At 35.2% G+C, this 7390-nt stretch overlaps 1 protein-coding gene across 1 annotated transcript in view; it reads left to right on the top strand.

The window, feature by feature from the left end:
* The first annotated feature begins 264 nt into the window (after positions 1-264).
* The window catches only part of ERBB2IP (erbb2 interacting protein), a 158021-nt gene continuing 150895 nt past the window's right edge, over positions 265-7390 (top strand). The window contains exon 1 of the mRNA XM_012664503.1: positions 265-540. The gene's annotated coding sequence lies outside the window, so the exon portion shown is untranslated. The remainder of the gene's footprint in view (positions 541-7390) is intronic.

The raw sequence follows: 7390 nt of genomic DNA, 5'->3' as shown, positions 1-7390 counted from the left end.
TGGGGGCGGCGGAGAGGAGGAGGAGGTGGCGGCCTAGCGCAGCTGAGACTCGCCGAGCGCCCCGGCGGCGTCTTCCCACGGCCGGCGGGGTTCCACGGCCGTCGGGTGTGCGGGGCGCGCCGGTCGCCCGGAGCCCGAGGCTCTCGGCGGACGCCCCCTCCCTTCCCCCTCGCCGGCGCGCGCGGAGCTGGTTTTCCGGGTTCCCCTGGACGGAGCTGGATCCTGCTCCTCGCCAAGGCAGGAAGTGAGTTTCGCACGGCAATTGCGGGCGGTGTCACGAGTGAAAAGTTTTTGTTTTTTTTTTTCCTGCGGAGATCCTAGTCGGGACTGGGAAACTCCTGCAAAACTCGAGACCAGGAAGCCAGCCCGCATCCCAGCCCCCTACCAAAGCAACCCACTTTTCTACTGCGGGAGGCCACCCCACATCCGCTCTCACTGGAGAGAGAAATTCGGCAAGATCCTCAGTGACTAATGAAGGGAAGGAAATCATGTCAAGCGAAGCCTTGAAAAAGCTGCCCTGAGACGCTGTCCGACCGAAAGGTAATTTTCACGAAAAGAGTCTAGAAGTTATGAAGTTCGTGGGCCGGAAAAGGCTGATACGTTAGTGTCTTTCGCTTTTCCCCAAGTTGCCCTAAATTCTCCTTTTCTCGTATCTAAGTGGATAGTATTTTGGGTGCTGAATAGACCTGTTTTTTCTCCCCCTTCTACCATCTGGACTCTGGTTTTTTGGGAAGAGGTTGTTAGAATGCTGTGGGACAAAAAGTTTTCAGCAATCCAAAGAAAGAGTGCCTTTGTTCGGCACAAGGTCCTGAAGTTTTAGCTTTCTGGACATATACATTGTATATTTAGTTGCTGAATCTGGCAGCTTTTATTTTGGAAGAAAGGTCGCTGCAGCGAGTGTTTATTTTGCTATTATTGAGATGGCTGCCACATTTGTTTATAGGGATACCGATTATTTTGGCTTTTGCGTTAATCGTATTATATAGAGATTTTTTAGTTCCAACCCTTATATTTCGTTGGATTTTAAAAAACAAAAACTTCGCCATTCTTGGTTGTTTTTCAGGGTGGGTAATATATTTCTTTAGTTGTGTTCTTTTCAGACATTTAGAACCTTATACTTGTTTGGTTAATTAATTGAAAGCAAATATCTGCTAGACTTTTCTTGTCACTAATCCATGGGGAAGAAAAAGAAGGAAGTAAGGATTATGGATAAAGAGAGAAGTGTAATTTAAAAACAAATACCGGTAGTAGTTTGATTTGTTAGGACTTCTGTGCAGTTCAGAACAGACTGTATAAGAAGAGAAGTAAAATGTTTAAAACGACTTTCACGGGAATCATATTGAATGTGGTAAAAAGCTGTGCTTTTTGAATAGTACAGTGTTTACATGTTCGCATTGGCTTAAGTGTTTTTGGTTCTGCTTAATAAGTGATAGGTCCCTTCTGTGGGGGTAGGAGTTTGTGAAGCATGGCAGACATTCCACCAGTCAGAGTTATGAACACTTCTGAACCAATGGGTGGGCTTCGTAGATCAAACTAATTTTGGTAGTAGCAAACCCAAGCTGTTTTTTCAGTGTTTTAGTCTTTTTAAGTTTAGTTTTCCCCCAGTATTTTTGTGCTAGAGGTAGGTGACAGATAATACTGTACTTTAATTAATATTAAATAAATATGGTGTCCTGTTGGTAGATATATCTTAAATATAGATTGATGTTTAGTTTGCCTTCCACTTGCAGTAATTACCGGAAACCGGAGGAAAGAGTTGACTTTCTTTAGTTTAAAGAGAAAAGGTAGATTTATAAAGATCAGGATCAACTTATTTCACAGTCTGTTCTTTGCTACATTATTGAGTACACTTCAAAAAGGGAGTATTTAAACTATTTATTACTATATATTGTTTTGATTTTTTTTTTCCCCAGATCATGGTCTCTGGAGATTTTTTTTCCATTGTTGTTAAGATTTGTGAACCATCAAATAATTCCTGTTAAGTCAAACTAGCTTTATCAAGGGATTTAAAGTGCATAACTGATCTACTTTATGATTTTGGAATGTATCATCAGGCAGCAAAAGAGGTTATTCTTGGGCATCTGAAAGAGCGGAACAAAATAAATGGCATTGAACTTCAGTTTCCTTATATGGTTTATACTTGGCTTCTGAGCAACAAAGCCTTAGTAAAGCAAGTCTTTTACAGAGAATTATCATTTTGCAAACATGTTTCTCTTTGTTAGTAAATTTTATACCAAAAAAAAAGTATTATAGCACTTGAAAATGACGATTTAAACTTCTGTTTTTAGATATAGCTCTTGATCTTTTTCTGGGGCAGAGAAGTATGTTTAGATGCAGGCAACACATTTTTAAAAGTGAGGTGTTCACCTGTGTAATTGTCATTGGTTCCTTTTTTTTCTTCTCAACAAGGCATACTTTGTGGTTTACTTAGAATTCTGTTGGTTTAGCTCTGAATTAACTTAATAAACTTTAAGTTTTATACTGTGTCGAATTATAAATATTTTTGAAGCTTCTTTAAAACATGACAAAGGTTTGAAAAGAGGTTTAAAAAAAGAATTAAGATATTTTAAAATGGCTTCAAAATTCGGATATTTTTAGTATTGTGTAGGTTTTTCTTAGACTAAATTGGCAAATATAGAATACTTCCAAAGTGTTTGCTAAAATATTGCACAAAATGCTCTGTTTATTGAAGGTAATCAGTTTTTAGAGCTTAAACTAATTCAAGTTGGATTAAGTTATGAAGTGTCCTTGTCATTTGAGGTCAAGTTATTGCAAACTTCATGTATAAAAACCTCAGAGAGGTACAAATAGGGAAATCAAATTTTTATTGTATGCTGTTTCTTAATGAAGTGATAACATTTTTCATATATCATTGATAAATCTCTAAAATTCAGTTATTTTAGACATTATTAATACTGAGTTATTGGTAGTAAATAATAACTCCTAAGAAACACACTTAAAAATTTGTGCATATTTAGGCATTTATTTGAAGTAATTGCTTATAGACAATATGATTTAGACTTTAAGCTGCTTTTGTTTTAGAAATAGATTATGGTAGCACTTAAGTATTTGGGATTATGCAGGAATTTTAGTGATACTGGATAGCAAAGTAATTTTCTTTTTTGTAATTGCTACTTATTCGGATTCTCCTTAAACACTCTACTTCGTTGCTTGCATTTTCATTTTGACTCTGACTTGCTCATTCTTTTCTCTAATCTGTTATAATACATGTTTTTTTCTCTGGGAACACTTGTATTATAAACCCCTAAAGATGTCCCTCTTTTTCTTTTCTGACAGCATATACTGTACTTGGTTTATCTGTTCACAATAGGTTGATTAGTCAGTTTTTGAATGCACATTATTTATTTATTTTGCTGTTGCCATAGAATATGTCTACATGAATTATACTCTTTACTATCTACTTTTGAATTTTCTAAGGTAATAGGTTTAGCATTTCTGCCTTGCACTTTTCTTTGTTTTTCCCTACATTATATTATCATTTTTTTCTTTCTGGGTAGCTATCATTGCTAACTCTTGAACTATACTACTCCGATTTTCCAGATTTACCTTTTAGCTTTCTCCTCTGTCTTAGGTTTCCTAGTTGTAAAAAAGAAATCTAGCTATTGTTTGGCTTTCTCTTCTAATTCCGTTAGCTTCCTATTTTTATAGTTAGCTTCATTTACTTACCCTGTTTTCTCTATGTTCATCTATTTCTTGATTATATTTTATTCTCACCCTTTTTTCTGCAGACTTTATTAGTTCATGTTTATCAACTCAAAAAACTGCTCAAAACATGCAGTAGAAAAAATGTATTTGATCAGCCTATTTAATACTGAATATTTCCTTTGCATTCCAATTCAGTGTACATGCCAGTATTTAACTTGATATTCATTAATATATTGTTTTGTGTTTGTTTATACTTTGTTTTCTCAGTTCTCTTTTTCCTTGTTAATGTCCTCAGCATTAATTGTTAAGATAATACCAGGTTATTACTTATTCTTATGTATTAAGACTCTCTACAACCCCTTCTACCTTCTTATTTTATTATACTTTTGTCTTAAAATATGCAGACTTCTCTGTACCTTCCTTCTCTATACCTTTCTTTGCTGTCCTACTTTTCAAATTAGATGTCTTCTCTGTCACAGTGTCCCCAAAATTTTGAAATTGTCTTCCTTTGCTTTCATGAAATAAGCACAGTGGAACTCTATCACTCACTTTATTCTTGTTCCTTCAAATATTGTTCCAGACACCATTGGATGAAGGCCTTGCCAGACTTTGTAAGTGCTATACGTAAGACAATAGAAAAGAAGGACATCTAAAACTCCAGTTATTAATATTCTACTTATCTGGTTATCTATAACTTTAGGTATATAAAATGTAGTAGAAAAACTAGAAAGAATAAAAAATGACATCTAAGTAATCAAAACAGGTATAACAAAAGTCTGGAGACTTGATTCATGGGAACATCGTTATTCAGAGCCCATTTACTTGTGTACATAGTTGTTTCTTGGCTTTTTGGTGTCCTAGAAGGGGTGAGAAAGGCACATTAGCAATATTGTGAAGTTATTATCTATGGTATTACAGTGAGGAAATAGAAAAATGAAAAGAAGACTGAATAACTTAGAAAATAGTCTGGAACAACTTTGCGTTGCGAAGAATTGCCTTATACATTTCATCTTTCTGTAGGAGGATTCACTCTACTATAGCATGGTATAATTACAAGAAATAGTAATGGCCCTAAGGTAGCTGTTCTCAAACTTTTTGATTTTACACACCCTTTATACTCTTACAAATTATTGAGAACCCCAAAGAGCTTTGGTTTATATGTGTTATTTATTACATTTTCCCTATTAGAAATTAAACTAAAAAATTTATAAACACAACTATTGTATGTTAATGTAACATTTTTTAATAAAAATATAACTTTTCTAAAACAAATATTTAGCAAAAAGAGTGGCAGTGTTTTTATATTTTTGCAAATCTCTTTTGTTTGTCTTAATAGAAAACAGCTCAATTAATATATCTGCTTCTTTATGCCATCTGTTGCAATATCTTACTTTGGTTGAAGTTGTATGAAGAAAATCCAGCCTTATATAGATATGTGGTGGGGGTAGCGAGGAGTATTTTCATAGCTTTTTTAGATAATTTTACATACTCTTCGATACAAAAATTTGACGTATTTGATACACCAAATTTTGACAAGTAGTAGTTTTTTAAAAGGTTAGTGACAATACTGAATCTGGAACCATATTAATGAATTTTTCATTTCTTGTTACCTTAAAATTCATTGGTTTATCTTGTACTTAGGATACATCTTTTACCTGGTTATGATTTTGTAACATGTATTATTTCTTATTGCTTCATTAAAGATACTCTTAAGTGGCATTTAAAAATAAATCTGGAAATATTTAGTGATGCTTGAAGGCACTACCTTTTTTCTTTCTAAAGGTGCTAGCAGTTTTACCTGCCATTGCTTTTGCACCATCAGTGTAAAACATTAACATAGTGGGAAAGGGAAAAATGATATCTCAGTATTGTGAAAATAGTCTTGACCTTTAAGACTCCTGAAAGTGTTTTAGGGACTCCCAGGGGCTGTGGACTTTCAGGGCCTGGAGATCACACTTTGAGAACTTAGGTGGATGTTGGGATTTATGGTGCTTTCATTACTTCCTTTAATTTTTTTGGTCTTTTTTTTCCAGTTAAGTTCAGCATGAGAAATAGTTTTTTTTGTCTTTTGGTATTGAATTCTGGGAGAATCTTCAGGCTTGATCTTTTAGCTCACTTATTTGATCTTCACTTCTTTTCAGTTACTTTGTTACTTGTTTTTGGGATAGAGTGTCTAAGAACTCTGGTTTTTCATTGGAGTTTATTTTTTAGCTTTATTTTTGGTCTACGTGTAACCTTGAATCTCTGAGATGTTACTATTTTAACATTGTTTTCCATTTCCTCTACTGACACAGAAAATTTGATCTTATTGTTCTTAGTATAGGTCATGCTTTCGGTTTTTCCTCAAATGTTAGATTTTTCGTGGTGGTCAAAGTTTTATATTATGGCGTAGCCTAACCTGTGCGTATTGGTCATTTAAATGTATTTTCACAATCCAAGTGAATCCCTGTTCTTCTGGCTTTGGTAATTGCTTAGAAGAGGAAAGGGGGAATATATAATGAGTTTCTTCTTTAGGGTATGTGGGTAGCTTGACTTTTTGGTCACAGGTGTTTCCTGTCTTTCAGGAGTTAATCTCCTATTTTCATGGTCATACTGTCCAAGTGTCCCATCTCCCACAGTACAGAGAGCTGTACTAGATGTTTTATCTATGAAGCATCTTACTGTGGTTCTATTACCTGGCTGACTGCCCAGGACACACCTCTCTTAATCCTCCTTGCTAAGAAAAAGCTTATCTTTTTTGGAGATCCCAGTTTATGCCTGTTTTGTTTATCTGTTCCCTCAGATGTATTGCATTTTGTTGTCATTCTCCCAATCCCCAATCTGCTTTGTATTCTCTATAATCTATTCTGTTCTTATTTGTAGATATACCCCACCCGGTTTTCGGCACTGCTATAGATTTTTTGTAATTTTTTTCATATTGTAATTTTTGAAACAATGGCATACAGAAAAATTGGAACTTTTTTTCCTGAACCATTTGACAGTAAGTTGCCAGTCTGATGCCCCATCACCCTTAACTATTTTAATGTTTATTTCCTACAAACAAGGACATTCTCCTACATAGTGACATCTTTATCATCAGAATCAGAATCCTTATATGAATCCTTTACTAACATCTAAACCTCACTAGTTGTTCCAGTGATGTCCTTTAGATCATAAGGATCCGGTTCATCCAGCACTGTGATTGGTTGAGGCAGGACAATCGGTTGAGGTTAGGAGTTCAAGACCAGCCTGAGCAGTATAGTGAGACCTCATCTCTACAAAAAATAAAAAAAAATCTGGTTCAGAATCAGGTATTACATTTAGTTGTTGTTTCTTTATTCTCCTTCAGTCTGGAACAATTAGTCTTTTCTTTCAAGGCCTTGACATTTTTGAAAATTACAGGCCTAGTTATTTTGTAGAATGTCCTTCAATTTTAATTTGATATTTTTCATGATTAGGTCTTTGATTAGATTTGATGATTGGATTTTTATGATTAGAACTTTGGCACAATTATCATAGAAGTGATGCTGCATTCTTCTCATTGCATCTTATCAGGTGGCAAGCAATTTCAGGTTGTCTCATTACTGAGAATCACTTTATGTGATTAAAGTTGTGACTACCAGACTTCTCTTTTTTTTTTTTTTTTTTTTGAGACAAAGTCTCACTGTGTTGCCCAGGCTAGAGTGCCATGGCGTCATCCTAGCTCACAGCAACCTCAAACTCCTGGGCTCAAGCGATCCTCCTG

Source organism: Propithecus coquereli, unplaced genomic scaffold (genome assembly GCF_000956105.1).
Source record: "Propithecus coquereli isolate 6110/MARCELLA unplaced genomic scaffold, Pcoq_1.0 Scaffold9, whole genome shotgun sequence".
NCBI classification, from domain to species: Eukaryota; Metazoa; Chordata; class Mammalia; order Primates; family Indriidae; genus Propithecus; species Propithecus coquereli.
This window is presented reverse-complemented; position numbering and strand designations above follow the sequence as displayed.